At 42.6% G+C, this 18753-nt stretch overlaps 1 long non-coding RNA gene across 1 annotated transcript; it reads left to right on the top strand.

The window, feature by feature from the left end:
• The first annotated feature begins 43 nt into the window (after positions 1-43).
• On the top strand, positions 44-11575 carry LOC139609851 (uncharacterized). Its single transcript, XR_011685378.1, has 2 exons — positions 44-10786; positions 10900-11575. It is a non-coding gene; the product is annotated as an uncharacterized lncRNA (long non-coding RNA).
• Positions 11576-18753: the final 7178 nt, after the last annotated feature.

Genomic DNA, 18753 nt, shown 5'->3' with positions numbered 1-18753 from the left:
GGAGGGATGTGGGGGTGGGTGGGTTGGGGGACCATGGCAAGAACGGGTGCAGAGGAAAGGAGAGGAAATATTGTTAAAGTTGAGTGAAAGAGAGCTGAGAGGAGAAGATGCAGAAAGAAGAGAGACATGAGTAACCACTGTTTATCCAGAGAGACACCTTTGAACCAGGGAACCACTCACCTGCACAGGTGAGACACAACTAATCACACTAGTTGGAAACACAGAGGATAACTGCAGTGGAGGAGCTTATTCTGAGCAGAGGGAGGGAAAACAGGTGGATGGATGATAGGTGGATGGATGATGGGCAGATGGATGAATCTATGGATGGTGTATGGATGAATGGAGTGTAAAGGGTCCATACATTAACTGGTGAAGTTTCCACGTGGGATCCTCAGATGAAAAGAGGGCCAGAGGAGAACTATATGAGTTTAGTAGAAGTGTGCAGAGGATGAGCAGCGGTGTTTGTGTTGTTGTCCCTGTTGGTACAGAGACCTTCACCAAGATATAACCCGTGACCTGGCTCCCACAGCTGTTTCCAACACAGCATCAATTACAATGTGGCTCTACACCGGTCATCATAGCAACCATTTTACAGTCACAATCACAACTACAGTCACAGCTAAAGTCACAATCACAGCTACAGTCACAATCATACCTCCAGTCACAGTCACAGCTACAACCACCGTCACACCTCCAGTCACAATCACAGTTACAGTCACAATCACACCTCCAGTCACAGTCACAGCTACAGTCACAGTCACAATCACAATCACAGCTACAGTCACAGTCAAAGCTGCAGTCATAATAACAGCTACAGCCACACCTACAGTCACAGTCACAGCTACAGTCACAGTCACAGCTGCAGTCATAATCACAGCTACAGCCACACTTACAGTCACAGTCACAGTTAAAGTCACACCTACAGACACAGTCACAGCTAAAGTCACAGCTACAGTCACAGCAGCAGGTCAGAAGGCAGTTCCACCAGTTATCTTTAGCTGCAGTGGTACAAACTGGACCACAAGGTGTACACACTGTAAACACGATACACTGTAAACACACTGTAAACACTACATACTGTAAACACAATGTAAACACACTAAACACTATACACAATAAACGACACACTGTAAACACACACTGTGACATCATAACGTAGCTGTAGGCTGCAGTGGCAGCTTGGCCTCCCTCTGATCACACTAAAGACTCATTGGACAAAAGTAGTTCAGAGAAATATTCATGTAAAAATCATCAGCTTGGTCATTTTCATTTGAGTTTTTTTTTTTTTTTTTTTTTTTTGAGACTCAGATACTCATCAGTACTGATAAATACACCATCTATGGGTATGTATTAACTGGAGAAGCATCACTGCTGATGGTCTCGCTCTGCTCGGGTCTGCTCAGGTATTCTATTATGTGGACTTGGTCTGGTCCAATTTGGTCTTTGTTTTCTCTCAGTTAATTTTCTGACCTGCTCTACAACTTTACAGAGTCACAGTGACAGAATCTGTTCCTTTCTTTTATTGTGAAAACCACATTAGTATTTGGATCATTTAAAACCAGCTGATCCATCTCAACAGAACTAAGACCTGGTTAAAGGGCTGAGAATGAACAGCAGGTTCAGACAGTGTGAGGATGGAGTGTTAGATGAAGTTGAAGGATGGTGAAGAAGAGACAGCTCATCACGAGATTGTGTCAGCTCTGTACAAGTATCAGGTTTTTAAGGACACACATTATTCATCCTCAACATGAATTTGTCCCAGACTTATTTCATCCTGTTTGAGAAATGAAAACTTCATCAGCCAGAGCGAACAAATCTTCTCTGACTCAGCAGGAATTTCTGCTTATAATGAGACTGTGTCAGCTTAGTGTGGATCAGGAGCTCTGTTCATCCACAGAGACTAAAACATGGGGCAAACACTCACTGACCACTTTATTAGGAACACCTGTACACCTGCTTATTCATGCAGTCATCCAATCAGCCAATCATGTGGCAGTAGATCCAGGTGAGGTGCTTCAGGTAAAGTTCAAACATCAGAATCTCAGAAACTCTGACTTTGACGTGACTGTTGGTCTGAATGAGCAGCAGCTCTGCGTGGATGAGAGAGGTCAGAGGAGAATGGACAGACTGGTTGGAGCTGACAGAAAGGCTCTGGTCACTCAGATAACCTCTTTTTACAACACGTCAACCTGGAGGTAGATGGACTACAACAGCGGAGACCACGCAGATGGTAGGGTCAGAGTCATGGACCCAACCTTTCCAGGTGGTGGTGGTGGTGGTGTGATGGTGTGGGGGTGTTTTCTGGACTCACTTTGGGCCTTAATACCAGTCAGTCCTGGTCTGAGGGTCTCAGTCTGTCTGAGTATTGTTACTGACTATGTTCATCCTTCATGACCACAGTTCACCATCTTCTAATGGTTACTTCTTTATGACACAAACTGGTTTCATCAACATGGCAGTGAGTCCAGTTCAGTTTCAGACCTGGATCCAGTAGACCCCCTTTGGGTTGTGGTAGAACAAGAGACCTGCAGCATGAATGTGATGCAGTCATGTCAACATGGAACAGAGTTCAACATCTGGATCCAGTCTCAGAGGAAAGTTTAACATCTGGATCCAGGACCTGAAGAACCAAGTAGTTACCAGTGTTAGAGCAGTGTTCCTAATAAAGTGATCACTGAGTGTAGTTCACTCACAATTCCAACCTGTTTGTGTGAGAAACCAATGATGCACCAGATTGTTGACTGATCAGAGATCAGACTGTTCAGTGCTACAGATAAATGTATGGAAATGATAAATGTTTTGTTTATGTTGTTGTAGTGCCCAGGTTCTCTAAGTGAAGGTCTGTTTGTAGCTGACTCACAGGTGACCAGCTGTTGACCTGGTTGAACCAGTGGACAACAAAAGATTTTCAAGTTACAAACTGTTAAAGGTACAAACCATTAAAACTACAACTCCCTTACACTTCAGGTAGAAACACCTAATCACAGCTTAAAGTTCAGTGACACATAGAAGCTGAAGACTATCTGAGATGAGTTTTACTTCGGAGTCTGTTCAGATTGTACAGGAAGCAGTGTGGATGTTCCCGCTCTGAAAGACAAAGAAAATGATTCTGAAGAATGAATTACTCTGACTTTAAACACACCACCACCCAGCTGTTTCAACTGTTCGGAGGGTTGACTGAATGTTTGCCTCATTTATTGTTAACTCAGTTTCACACTAAACTGATGAAAGAGATCAAAGATTCATGTTAGAATTTGTAGAAATTCGTTGATGTCCAGTTCAGTACTGAGTCAAACAGAACCTGGATCCTGGTTTAAACCAAATCCTTAAAATTCAGTTGGGTTCTCATGATTCTCATGGTTCATTTGGGTTCTCATGGTTCTCATGGTTCAGTTGGGTTATGGTTCTCGTGGTTTTGTAGAGTGAAGGCAGCATTTGGTTGGATGAGTTTATGTGTAGTAACATTTTTAAGTTGAAGGTTTGCCTGGTGGCCACGTCCCACACTGATTACATAATCTCTGGTTTGAACTGAGGTTGCGATCTTTGCTGCATACCATTACTGTCTCATCTCACTTCCTGTCACCTGTCTGTTAGGCCGAGAAACACCCAGAATGTAGTATGGTTTGATGTTGAGTCAGAGCATTTGGGTCATTTCAAGCTAGTTTCCCTCATTGTGACTAAAATCTCAAGTTTAGCACCAACACTCCTCCATCAGCAGTTTTTACAGACACTGATCCTTCAGAGGATGACTGTGACCTCTAACATAGTCACAACACTCAGAAACAGCAGCAGACAAGCATCACAGAGTGAAAATGTTTCCCTCCACTGGAGACTCACTCTGTTTTCTCCCTACAGTATCTCTTCATTTAGTCTTTATTCTTCCTGCTCTCTCCCACCTCCTTCATTTTCAGTTTCACTCTGTCTTTGCTTTGTAGATTATGGAAACTTATTAAACAATATTTTAGAGCAGAGTACAACCAGTAATTTTGCTGAAATGTGTATCATATAAAGAGGATGGCAGAGTAAAGTCAGGACATTTGCAGATCATAAAAATCCTCAGAGGAGGTAGCTCCAAAATCAAAGACTCTGCTGTCTCTGTCTTATTGTCAGGCCCTGACCTCTGAACTGTTGGAGATTACTTTAAAGAGTCAGATATCATCTAATGTCCTTATTACAATAACTTCAGGGTCATAATGATGCTGAGCAGATCTACTTATTGGCCACTAACTCACTGAGGCATCATTTTCAGTTCAGGCTGGTGGTGGTGGTGTAATGGTGTGGGGGATATTTTCTTGGCACACTTTGGGCCAACTGCGCATCATTTAAACGCCATAACCCACCTGAGTATTGTTGCTGACCATGTCCATCCCTATATGACCACAGTGTACCCATCTTCTGATGGCTGCTTCCACCAGGATAACGTTCCATGTCAAAGCTTAAATCATCTCAAACTGGCTTCTTTCAACATGAAGGAACAGCAGCTCTACTCCAAGCTGCCTCCAGATGTCTGAGCACCTCACACTGTGTCTACGACCAAGCCCCACCCTCCTGTGGCAGAAACTTGTTTTTGTTGCTTGTGTCTGCAATCTCAGGCTTTCAGTCAGGTGAGGGTCAGAATGTAGATCCACTGATAAATCGAAAGCTTTCCCTACCAGTTCACCTCCCTCGTCATCACTGTTATCCAGTACAACACGGCTTTACTCCTGTCACTGCACCAATCCACCTGTCAATCTCACGCTCCATTCCACTCATGAACAAGACTCCAAGACACTCAAACTTCTTCACTTGGGGCAGCAGCTCATCCCCAACCCGAAGGGAGTAATCCACTGTTTTTTGGCACAGACTTAAAAGTGCTGAGTCTCACCCTGCAGCACGCCCTCAAGATCCCTCAATGGATGCAGTCTGAAGCCTCTCCATGTCTACAGAGTCACAATCTATAGAGACAGAATCTGCATTGCTCCTCCTGAATTCAAGGATCACCAGGTCAGAGTCTCCTCTCCAGTACCTTGAAATAAGCCTTCTTCTGAAGGCTGAGCAGTGTGATAATTCAAGCACACCCTGTCCCCAACCTCCAGCATCTCAGGGCAGATAGAATCCACTCCAGGTACCTTGCCACTAGCTTCTTAACTACCTCAGAGACTTCAATCAGAGATGTGAGTGAGACCCCTCTCCAGTCTTCAGACTCTGCCTCCTCCTACTCAGAAGATATGTTGGTCAGGTTCAGGATTTCCTCGCAGTGTTCCCAGTGAGCAGTTCTCCCCTGCTGCTCATGCTGGAACCTCTCTGCTGCTTCAGCCAGTCAGGCTGGAAAGGCCCTCTTCAGCTTAAAGGCTTCCCCACCACCAACGGGTCCTCAGATGTCCACCATGACAGGCACCAACCACAACTTCTGACAGCTGCATTCACAATGGAGGCTTTGAACACAAGCCACTCAGACTCTATGTCCCCAACAGAGACTTCAGCCAAGCACTGTGTAAACAACATCTCTCCATGACTGAGTAGCAGTGACTTTTTCTTCTTCCTGTGGAGTGTAATTTATTTTTTCCTCTGTTACCAACCAGCCAATCAGAGCTTGGTTGACTTTTCTCTCTGACTACTGTCAGGGGTCAGCCCTTGATAGAGGAAGAGGGAGGAACAAAGAAAGTCAAAGACAAGTGAAGTCATGAACCAGAAACTGTCATACATCACAAACAGGAAGTGACAGAGAGGGTCACTGATTGGTCAGCTGACATACTTTATTGACAAGATATGCAGAATAAATAGATGACAGCAGAGTTTAAGGAAACTGGACTGACTGCTTTACTGACTGAAAGACTGAAACCTTCACTAAGCACAGTATTCATGAGAATGTCCATCTTATTAACCTAAATTACAAAACTGGGGTCAAACAGAGAAGAGCGCCAAACATTTAGCCAAGTTGTCCAAATGAAATCTTTGTAACTCGGAAAAACTGCAGGGACATTTTCAATCTTATATTTAGGTCATTTCAGAAATGATACAAAATATATCACTGACTTTACAAAGACGGGCTGTAACATCCTTTTGTGATCTAGTCTACTAATTACACAAGGGTGCTCCATCAGGAGAGGTGAATCAGGTAAATGTGTGGGGCCTGAAGGCTCCTCATACCAGAACATTGCACAATGACAACTCTAAACACTTTAAACCTCCATAAATGCTCTATACAGTTTACGACAGACAGTTCACAGTAGACGGTTCACTGCTGCTGCTGTGTGTCTCTTGGTCACATATTTACTTGTTGCATATTCTTCGTTGTTGAAATACTCAAACATGTGTGTGTTGGTGGTGTTATTTATGAATCTCTAATAAATCATTATGACATTTGATCAAGCACAGTTTAGCCCCTCAAAGTCCAAGCTCACCACTGCCATTACAAATCTCCTTTCAAAAATGAATATGACCTGTTTCTGATGCAGTGTGGACAGGGTCAGAGAGAGAGGATGGAAACATTAATCGTCAGGGTTAAATGAAGACCTGCTGGTTTATGGTTGTGGAATTATCATGGTGATGGTTAAAAACAAAGACAGGATATCCTGGTGGTCTAAAGGTGTAAGGGTGTAAGACACAGACCATCTAATCACAACACCCCCAGTCCAGGTTTGAGAAGGGACCCTGCTACATCTCCTCTCCGTTTCCTGCCAGCTCTCTTTCTTCTCTGAGGCAGTCAAAGTTCAGAGGAAGATGAACACTGTAACATTTCTGTAACATTGGTGTAACCATGATTCTTCTCAGTGGAGGTGTCTTCAGCTCCATGACAGCACTGATCCCTCTGAGCCCCCGGAGAGACAGCAATGGAGCAGTAAAGAAAGATCCATAAGAGTCTGACTAAGAGAGAACTTGAAGCTTTAATCTGTGGTTGTAAAATAGGTCTAATAAGTATGACTAAGGTTTCCTCCCTATCCTATCACAGTGGAACAAATGAATCACTTCCAACCAGCTCTGTCCAATTCTACATGGATTGATTTGTCATTGTATACCAGCACCAGAAGTTCTTGGTCGTGGCTACAGCTGCTACAGAAGGTGAACTGAGGATTCATCCACCAAACCAAACATATAGGTATTCTATAGATATAGATATTCTTTGATTAATTAACATTTATTTTCATAGATTCATTATGTTTGCGTTAAGACGACATAAAGCTGAGTGTTAAGTTTGGCTCAGTGATAATGTCAGAAAAATGTTTATTCATGAAAGCTAGTCTTGAAAAGAGAATTATCTTCTAACACCACTTCAGATCTTTCACTGTGGTGTTTGAAGATCTCTGAAATCATAACCCACTCTACTATGTCAAAACATACAGGAATCCAAGTTACAAAGTAACAATACACACTGTGATCACTGTATTAGGAAAACCACACTGACACTGTAGCTCCTCAGTTTTTCAGGTCCTGGATCCAGATGTTGAACTTTCCTCTGAGACTCTGCTCCATGTTGACATGACTGCATCACATTCATGCTGCAGGTCTCCTGTTCTACGGCATCCCAAAGGGGGTCTACTGGATCCAGGTCTGAGACTGAACTGGACTCACTGTCATGTTGATGAAACCAGTTTGTGCCATGGAGCATTAACCTGCAGAAATGAAGTGAACTTTGGCCATGAAGGTTGAACATGGTCAGCAACAATACTCAGACAGACTGAGACCTTCAGACCAGGACTGACTGGTATTAAGGCCCAAAGTGGGTCCAGAAAACACCCCCACACCATCACCACCTGGACATGTTGGGTCCATTGATCCAGACTCTGACCCTACCATCTGTGTGGTCTCTGCTGTTGTAGTCCATCCACCTCCAGGTTGACGTGTTGTAAAGAGTGGTTATCTGAGTGACCAGAGCCTTTCTGTCAGCTCCAACCAGTATGTCCATTCTCCTCTGACCTCTGAGAAGTCTCTGAGATTCTGATGTTTGAACTTTACCTAAAGCTCCTCACCTGGATCTGCTGCCACATGATTGGCTGATTGGATGACTGCATTAATAAGCAGATGTACAGGTGTTCCTAATAAAGTGGTCAGTGAGTGAATGTCACTGTCACGTCTGGTGGGTGATGTTGTTCCCTGGACTGGAGGAGACAACCTGCAGCTTCACTGAGAGAAGTAAAGTAACCAATCACATCAGTGCAAACATTATTATAACTAAAGGTTTCCACTGTAATGTGACCAATCAAGAGCTGATACATGGCTCAGTGTCGTACACACAGTCTCAGATGACAATGATGATGATGGTGATGATGATCAACTGACTGATAAGTTGTATCTGATGATGATGGAGGGTTTTACTTTCCCGTCACAAGATACTGCACAGACTGTTTTCTCTGATCAGATTGAATGAACAAGGTTCTGACAGTTGGACTGAAGGAAGAAACCTTCATCAGGCTCAATGTGACGTGTCATTTGATATTTTACTGTGAAACACTGTCAAAGCATTTTAATCATTTAGAAATAAACTGACTGATGTAGAAAACAAAGGTAGTGACAGGTTAAAGTTCACTGTTCACCTGTTTAAAGAGCATCACTGTAAATACACAACCATACGTTTCACACAGTGACTCAAAATGACGACACCAGCTGTGTCTCACTTCACGTGCGACTGAACTCTGACCGGACGAGAACCTGATACTCAAAACAAAGGACCCGTCACCCAACACTCACTATTTTGGCTCTGTAGCAGAGGGGGAGGAGCCATCAACATGTTATCAAACAACACATTATCAAACTACATGTCATCAAACATGTTATCAAACAACATGTTAAACAACACATTATAAAACAAGCGAGCAAAACAGACGACAATCAGTTACATGGTGCTGTCAACATTTCCTGTGAGTACACATTGTACTACATGTGAGAGTACTGAGTACTACATGTGAGAGTACTGAGTACTAGATGAGAGTAGTGTGTGCAGTCCCTGACCTGAGACACAGCAGCATCCTCAGACTGTATTTTCTCTGTACAGAGCATGTTCTTTATATTGTGAATTGTCTTATTTTGTCAGATATTGATCAGACATTCGACTCAGTGAATTTAAAATGTGTCCACCATATTGACAAAGAATTAATTTGTTCTTCATGAGGAGAACATTCCTCCAGTAAGATGATGTATGTTTTACACTGGAAACCTGTAAATATAAAATCAAACTAAAGGAAACTGACGTTACGTCTCCTGTTTCCTCCACATTGATGACCATCTGTATGTGTTCTGTATATGCTTCAAACTGCTACTATACCAGAACTTGGTTCCCACCCGCTAACAGGAAGCTAACAGCAGGACTCTTTAAAGGGTAAATCAACAATGAATGTTTAAGGTGTTCTGGATTTGGAACTGGATTCTGGGAATGGGGACACACAGACATGTAAGACCTTGACAAGAACTCTCTCAGAGGACAGGACAGTAAGGACTCTCTCTGAGGACAGGACTATGAGGACTGGGCTGTAAGGACTCTGTGAGGACAGGACTGTGAGGACTGGGCTGTAAGGACTCTCTCTGAGGATAGGACTGTAAGGACTCTGAGGATAGGACTGTGAGGACTGTGAGGACTCTGAGGACATACCTGTAAGAACCCTCTGAGGACAGGACTGTGAGGACTCTCTCAAAGAACATGACTGTGAGGACTCAGTGTGAGGACAGGACTTAAGGACTCTTTCTGAGGACAGGACTGTGAGGACATGACTGCAAGGACTCTCTGAGCACAGGACTGTGAGGACTCAGTGTGAGGACATGACTGTGAGGACTCTCTGAGGATATGACTGTAAGAACTCTCTCTGAGGACATGACTGTGAGGACTCAGTGTGAGGACAGAATGGTGAAGGTTCTCTCTGAGGACAGGGCCATGAGGACTGTGAGGATTCAGTGTGAGGACAGGGCTGTGAGGACTCTCTCTGAGGACAGACTGTGAGGACTTTCTGAGGACACGACTGTAAGGACTCTCTGAGCACAGAACTGTGAGGACTCTCTGAGGACAGGACTCTGAGGACAGGGCTAGACCTTTTCCACTGCAGAAACCGAACAATGTCAAGGTGTAGCTACTGTCACAGGTTCTGCTTTGTTTCCACGGTACTCCCTCCACCTTCCTGAACCCACATTTGGGCACTGCTCAGGAGGTGGTACCTCATTACCAGTTTAATTCCATTTCCCACTGACATTTGGCATGTGTTTCCATGGAAACATGTCAGGTGAAGATTTTGGTTCTGAAATGATTGTGCTTTATCTAACAGTCGATTCTCAGCCACACTCTTTTGGCTGTGTGGAGCAGAGAGACTCAGTCGGTCTTCTAGAGAACCCACCAGAACCCACCACCCAAGCAGCTGTGTCAGTGCCTGTTTAGGTTTGAACAGTATCTCTTTATTTGTATGTTTGTAGAACAACTAAAGACGTCAGAGCCATTAAAAAACAGTTATGTGATAAACACGAATGTAAACAAACCAACTTATATTTCCAATTTCAGATTCTTTACCTTGATGACAGCTTTCACACCATTAACCAGTTAATGAGGTGGTCACCTGAAGTATTTTCAGTTAACAGGTTAACTGGTGTGTTGCCCTGGCAACAGTTAACTGGTGGAATTCCTTGTCTTCTTAATGTGAGACCATCAGTTGTTGGTCTTCAGCAAATTCAACTACTGTAGTAAGTCATTAAGGAGAGAACTGCTCAGCTGATCAAGAAAAATTACGGCTTCATAAAGACATGAAGAAGATGAACCTGCCCTAAACCCTACTGAGATGGTTTGGGAGGAGTTGGAGCACCAACAGGTGTTCAACATGAGATCATCCAGGTAACACCTGATGAAGCTGGTGGAGAGGATGAAGAGTCAGAGTGCTGTCATCAAATCTAAAGCTTTGTTTACACAGTTTTGGTTGTTACATAATTCTGTATGTTCTTTCACAGCCTTGATGTCTTCATAGGAACAAAGAAAAACCAGTGAAAGAGAACATGTGCCCAAACTTTTACTGTAGGTTCAAACCGTCAGGAGAACAAGGCAGAACCTGGAACAGAGCCTCCAGTTTTCTCAGGTTGAGCTGAGGACACCACATTACACCCAGCACAATCGTACATATTCAGTGAGCATGCTCACATCCTGGTGGAGTTGAAACATCCTGGTCCTGCAGGACTCATGTCAAACAGTTTGACATGTCTCCTGCAGTTGACTGGACAGAACCAAAGGTCCAAGAAAAGGCTTTGTGTTGTTGCTCTTCCTCAACTGGTCACACTTTGAGTTTTGAATCTATCTTCATCCTTATCTGAAACTCTTCATGTAGCCATGACAGTAGAAAGAAATCAGTTGATTTACTCTTTAAAACAGAAAGCATCTCTTCTGTTTCCTGTGGCGGCTGCTGGGAAAACTCCTCTTGGTTTTTCTGTCTGAAAAATGCTTAATGGCTGTTTGTACTTTCTCCTATACTGTTTAATGTAAAACGCATCATTTTCAGAGCACATAGAACATGGCCTGGTACAGTGCACAGCTACTTTTACTATTTAAACACAATGTACTAAAGATATATCAGAGAAACTTGTGTTGATACCAAACTGTGATGCTAATAAACACCTGTTGTTGGTTGTCAGATGTGTCATCTCAGGCTTCACTCAGTACATGAACATTATTCAGGGGAATTATTCAGATCATTCTAAAGAAACAAAATCATCTGTTTACATTTACTTCTCCTTCACTGAAAACCCACATCCTCAACATGTAAATGTTCTCAGTGTAGGTGCACTGTGCACACCTGTGTAAGCTTCATAGGGTCCATTTGTGATGTCACAGATCTTGCAGGTAGGTCCAGTAGTTAAACTTTGGTTCAGTATTGTCTCAGCAGCTGAAACCTTAACTAGGTTTTAACCTTTAATCTGTTTAAGCAAACATCAGTGTTGGATATCAGAGATAGCCCCTCCCAATGCACTGTAAAGCCACGTCACACTGTAACCATGGCAACATAGATAGAAACTCCACATATCATTATTGGATTGCAGTGAAATGGAACATGAGAGCTGACCTAGATTAGAGGAGGGAAGTCGCTCAGAGTCAGAAACTGAGTCAAACAGACAGAAGCTCATCAGGATGTTGTGTTTACTACAGCTGGGACACCACAACGCGCTGTTACAGTCTGACCTGAGTCACACTGAGGAGCAGAAAACAATAATAATAATAAACATAATGATGATGTTAAGATAAATCCATGCATCTCACACTAACCACACAAATGAACTGGTTTTATCCCTCACACAAAAGAGAAGTAGAGAGGCGGTGTGTTGCCATGGTGAAGGTGTGATCCTCATCATCACAGTCAGTTGAGGCATCTCTCACACTGTCATTATAACCATATGTCAGTATGCAGACCACAAACCAGAGGTCCATTAAAATACCATCATTTCACTTCTTCAGATTTTAAAATTTATATATGCACACACACACACACACACACACACACACACACACACACACACACACACACACACACACACACACACACACACACACACACACACACATACATAATGAGCAGCAGCAGGTTCTATAGATGTCAGGTCTGTTCTGGTGTCAGTAACACTAGTAACACACAGTATCACTGTGCTGCACATCAGGGCTGATGTTCACAGGAAGAGAGCTTCTTTTTGATTTTAAAACCCTCTGTATGTAACTGTATATGGAGGGAAGTTCTGTTACAGTGGACCTCACGCAGGAACCAATCCTGAGAACAGATGTTCTGATGTGGAACAAGTTTTCATATGTAGGACTGGTCCAGACCTGTCTAAGACCTGTCTCCTGGCTTCACTGCCTCAGGGTCTTTGTGCAGGTCTCTGTCCTATACCCTCCTCCTGACGCTGTGACATCACTTCCTGTAATATTCTGCTGTAATATTGTCCAGTCTAAAATCTCAGTGATGTCGTCCCCTGACCACCTCGTCATGATGTCGTCTGATAGTAACATTTCTGACGGTTTCAAGTTGTCACAACTCTGCAGTGTGAAAGTCTTCTTCTCCACAAATGAAGCAGGACACTAAACTAATCAGGCAGTTTTAGTATTGATTATTCCATATATATATATATATATATATATATATATATATATAGTATTGATCATACTGTGATCAACTCTGCTGAACACCAGAGGCGGCGCTAGGGGGCAGCTTCTTGGGCTGTAGCCCCGAATGTTTTCTCAAACACCCCAGATCTATTAAAAATAAATAAATAAATAAATAAAATGAATAAATATTACACTCTGTTTAACACTTCATCAAAGACAAAATCATATAGGCCACAGTACTTACAGGGCACACGCAGTTATCTGCTTTTAAAAATAAGACTGGACAGTGTCTTGTCTGTGCAGACTTTGGAGCCATTTCTGTGCATTGTTATTCAGTACTACTCCTGACAGTGAGGGGCAGCACTACGCCAGCAGGCATCAAACCTGCCGGTCCTACCAAAAAGTAAAAGGAAGTGGAATGTTTGTTTTATTCAGTCCGTGAGCAACCTGGCGTGGTTAATAACAAGATGGACATAAGGACATTTTTCATAAAGAGTTAACTGCAGGCAGGTGTTACAGGTCTGTGAATCTGCAGCTGTACTCAGACAGCAAGCTAACTATAGCTTAAGTTATTCATGATTCTTTATTGTTATTTATCTTATCTTTATTGCAGGGCTTGATATTAGCACCCGCCCACCTGCCTAATGAGGGCGGAATTCGGAAGTGGCGGGTAGCACAGTCACTCTTACGCACTTAGTAGCCACTTTGGTGGGTGGCATGTTCTGTGTATGTATATACTCTCAAAAGACAACTGAACTAATAAACCCATTGCACCCGTGACACTATGATACTACAACTCCCACAAGCACCGGCACACTCTGTTGGCAGCAGCAACAGAACCGCTGTGGCCAGACTGCATGCCTTTAAATAAAAAAAACCAAATATTTTGTCCTGACTTTCAGACGTTCGGGGTTGAGGTCTGTCCATCAATGATTCTACAGAGATGTCTGAAGTTTGTAGGAGCCTATCTTGCACTTAACGTAAAGGGTTGCCAACCTGTCTCCTTTGATCCTCGGGTCTGTGAGAGTGTGTGTGTGTGTGTGTGTGTGTGTGTGTGTGTGTGTGTGTGTGTGTGTGTGTGTGTGTGTGTGTGTGTATATATGTATGCACGAAGGGGCTACACATGCACACACATCAAACAAGAGGAAAGGAGAGAATCGTGACTGTAAATGACAACAAAATGAGATAGACATTAACATCGAGCTGAAATGAAATGAGTGCACCTAACTTAGGTAAATAACATAAATTAAAAAAGAATTTCATTAATATTTCTTGGGTTTCTAGGGAGGGATCATGTTGGGTGGGGGGTGGGGTCTTCCAAGACAATAGTAGGGGAAACACTGGTTACTAATAGCAACTAATGACTTACCCTTTTTTTTTTTAAGTAATTTTTTGGCCTTTTAATGCCTTTATTAGATAGGTACAGTGAGAGAATGACAGAGAAGTTAGGGAGAGAGAGGGGATGACATGCAGCAAAGGGCAGCAGGTCGGACTTGGATCCCGGGCCGCTGCGGTTAGGACTAAGCCTTAATGGTACGCACTCTACCAGGAGAGCCACCGAGGCGCCCTGACATACCCTTTTTATGTCTTTGTCTCAATCAGTTGCATGCTTTCATGCAAAAGGTTTGCTCAATTGAAAATCATGTCGGCACAAGCTTTTGTTGCCGCCAAACAAATAGAAAAGCAAAACTCCTTGACCTAGACAATAATAGGAGGGCAAAGATTGGGAGGCAGTGAGAGAGAGGGAATGGCAAAAAAGACTGAACAGAATGAGGATGATTAATGTTATTTAGCTTTTATATGTATATAGTTATTTGTGAAATTCAAAGTTTGAAAGTTTCTAATGATGGAAGGATGCAGAGAAGACATACTGTACATATATGAGAGAAGGAAATGAGAAAAGTATGAAAATTAGCCAAGAGGGAAATGTTTCAGAGAGTGAAGAGGAAAGGACTGGAGGAAACCTGTGGACTGTGAAGCAGGAAAAGAGGAGGACAGAGGGGAGGATGAGGAAAGTAAGAAAGAAATAAGAAGGAGAGAGGAGAGAAAAAAGAGAAAGCAGAAAGGAGTGAAGAGCAGAAGAGTAAAGGAGAGCAGGCTCTGAGTGCTCAGGGCCTAGCCCTGGATCTTGTCAACTTCTAGATCTGCCTCTGCTGAACTCGCACCTCAGTCTGAGAGGAGCCATTTATGACAAGTTTGAACAGTTAATAGAGTTTGATGAGTCTGACTTGGATCATCTGTACAAAACAGAACAAAGTCCTCTCTGAAGTCGACAGAACAAAGACAAACATGTAACTATGACAATACAAAGAGTAAATGAAAGGCCTGTCTATACGGGAAGGTTGTCAGCTGCTCAAAAATAGATTAGTGAGGTTTCTCTCAGTCAACAAAACGTTCTCTTAGGAGTCGTGGACCACAACAGTCCTGAAACAGTCTGAGTCTGTACCAGTGACAGACTGACACTGATGAGGAGCATCACACCCTTAGACCTGCAGGTTCGACTCGTCTCGATGGGTCACATGGTGCAGGTCGCTTGGAGACTTAGACCCCAGTGATACCTGAATTTTGTTGTAGTGGAATCTGATGTATCAAGATGAATAAGCCTATTTAATATACAGTGGGGTCCAAAGGCCTGAGACCATGTTCCCAGTCAAGGGGTGTATATATGTATATGACTATTCTAACAGTAACAAACAGCTGACCCTAAAACTGTGCAAGGCAACTGATCAAATTAGGTCTAAGCTAAGGTAAGGTAAGGTAAGCTAAGATAAGCTAAGCTAAGCTAAACTAAACTAAGCTAGGGTAAGGTAAGGTAAACAAAGCTACGGTAAGGTATGCTAAGGTAAGCTAAGCTAAGCTAAGGTAAGGTAAGGTAAGGTAAGCTAAGCTGAGGTATGGTAAGCTAAAGAGAGCTAAGCTAGCAAAGAAAGGTGAGCTAAGCTAAGCTAAGCTAACTACATTTATAAAGCACCTTTCAGACAAGAGTTGTAAGATACAATAAAACAGAAGGAAACAATAGAAATAGAAACGTTTAGAAGAGCATTAAAAAGAATAAACAGCTAATTACCACGTGAAACATGTACAGAGAGAAAAGAACAGGACCCAAGATTGAACCCTGGGGTACACCACAAGTCAACTGAGCTGATAAGGAGACATAATCATCAGTAGCCACAGACACAGTCAAGGCCAGTCCCGGTCTGGGTTCAACCTAACCCTAACCCAAAACCCAGGCTGTGATAAAGTATCAACAGAACTGAACATTCTCCAGCATCAGCACACATTTGGACATCATCAACACCCTGAGCAGAGCATTTCCAGTGCTGTGTCTCTGATAACCACGAACATTAAGTAATATTAAATATTGTTGTCCAGGACCTGAAGGTTAAAAAGGTTACAAACTACTTTCTCCAAGACTTTGGAAGACAGGAAGTTTGGATAAAGATCCAGTTATTGGGAAGTGATGAGACTTTGTAAGGGTGGCTGAGTAATAGCATGTTTAAAATATCAGGCATGTAGCCAGTGAACAATTCACAATGGGGGGTATCTATAAGCCAAAGTAGCTGAAGTTAAAAAGAGCTTGGGACGATGTCAAGAGGACAAGAGGAGGGAGGCCGGGGCTCAGTTCTACCAAAGAAACTAGGCTCAAATCGTTCAATAGAGAAACGTGGTACAGGAAGGAAAGACTTCAACCATATATCAGTGACCAGATCCACAAAACAGTGATAGAAACTTTGAAACAGACCAGAATGGGGGAGGGGCAGTGCTCTGCCTCTGTCACTTTCTGATCAAAGATGAAAATAGTTCCTTCATGTAAATAAAATGAACCTTTGTTGACTCTTTTTACACAACATATGTTATCGTTTATCCAGGGGAGGAGTTTACAGCATGAGTGTATTCCTTCTGAAAAAGAGCAACTGAATCTGACAAACACAGGTTGTTCAAGGAAAAGACGTTGGTCTGAAAATCACATCCTGAGTAGATTAAAGGTTGTCAGCAGAGTGTGAGCAGCATTAAAGACAGTATCAAAACTAATATACAATAATACACAAATAAGTCATCAAAACGCTGAGCATTAAGGTTCAGAGCCAAAGTAAAAATCAAGCAAACGTATCTTATACATCATCAACATGAAACTGAACCCAACAAGTTGAACAACCACAGAAGACAAAGTCAAATCTAGACAGAAAGGAGGGTCGTAAATCAACACAGAGCAGAAGGATTAGACGGTCCAACCCGAACCATGTGTCTCAGGGGTGTTGAACTCACCAGGGTCCACGAGGCAGTTCATGAACTGAGCGTTCCTCCTCCAGCTCCAAGCCTCTGATGTTTGTCTTCCACTGTCCACAGCTCGGACAGTTCTTCAGTCTGTGTGTCATAAAACTGGTCATGTCACTCTAGACATCACTCTACACAAGTCCACATGTCCGGGGGAGACAGGAAGCTGGAGGACCCAGACCATATTCAGAGGCAGTGACTAAAGCACCAGGTACCGGGAGGATGTCAGTGTCCTTTTTACTTTTAGTTACCTCTGTTTGCTCTGATCTAAAATTGGTGTTGAATGTACAACAGCAGCTCATTAAATCATTAACAAGGCCCTGTTCATTAACAAATGAGATAAAATGTCCTCTGGGTTTCTGTGTTAGTCTGAGTCCTGCCAGGCGTCCTCTGTGTCTCTGTAGCTTTTCAGATTCCTCTGTTCATTCCCTCATGAGGTTCTCATTTACCGGTTCTTTAAGTTTGACACAGCTCATTGTTTGGGTTGAACAGCTCAAAAAGCTGGACGTCTACAGGGACATAATTATATCATTAACAATATCATTAATGATATCATTAATGATAGCAGATTTTCCGTGAATACTTATAATAAACTTAACTTTGTTGACTCATTGACCATCACATGTGTAACTGGGTGATTGTTTCAGTGTCACCCTTTATGTTTTAACATGTTGTTATATACATACACAACACACATTGTTTCATACTGAGTGCATCATGTTGCATCACCTGGTGAAGCTGCCACTTGACTGGTTCCAGTGTGGCTGTTTGTCCCAGTTTAAAGACCAGACCATCAAAAGGAGACAGGAACAGGAAGAAGCTGTGGTTGACTAGGTCAGTGATCTGGATCCTCAGGTAACATGACCTCAGTACCTTCAGTAACACATACATATGCTAATGTTTATATATGAATAAATATATTTAAAAAAAGAGCCAAGAGCATTAACAGAATGAACCTGACTCTTATAAGAAAACACAGAGAGCATATTCAGACAGCAACTGAAACAGTGGGAAACCACTGACAGTGAAGTGACAACTTCAGTGAACTTCACAAACATCCTCATGTGTGGAGCCTCAACACGTGAATCAGTGTCTGAAAACTCACGGCTGCAAGAGCCATTGATTTATTGATGAAAGCTTCTTCTCTACCCTACATCAAAGGCATAGTGACACACTGGGTCGGTGTGAGTGAGTGTGTGTGTGTGTGTGTGTGAGAAAGAGGCTGACTGAACATTCAAATGATGTTTTTTTTTTTTGTTTTTGTTGTTTTTTTTACCGAGACACAAAATCAGGTCATGACATCAAATTAGATCTAAGTGACAATTCATCATGATCAAAACAATCATTTGTGTCAAACAACTTTTACACAACTGGGGAGAACTGTTTCAGGTTTTTATAACAAACACACAATTCATTTTAACACTGAAGAGGATCAGGTCTAACAT

This window comes from Trachinotus anak, unplaced genomic scaffold (genome assembly GCF_046630095.1).
Source record: "Trachinotus anak isolate AG129_WGS33_773 ecotype Australia unplaced genomic scaffold, CSIRO_AGI_Tana_v1 ptg000026l, whole genome shotgun sequence".
Taxonomy (NCBI): Eukaryota; Metazoa; Chordata; class Actinopteri; order Carangiformes; family Carangidae; genus Trachinotus; species Trachinotus anak.
This window is presented reverse-complemented; position numbering and strand designations above follow the sequence as displayed.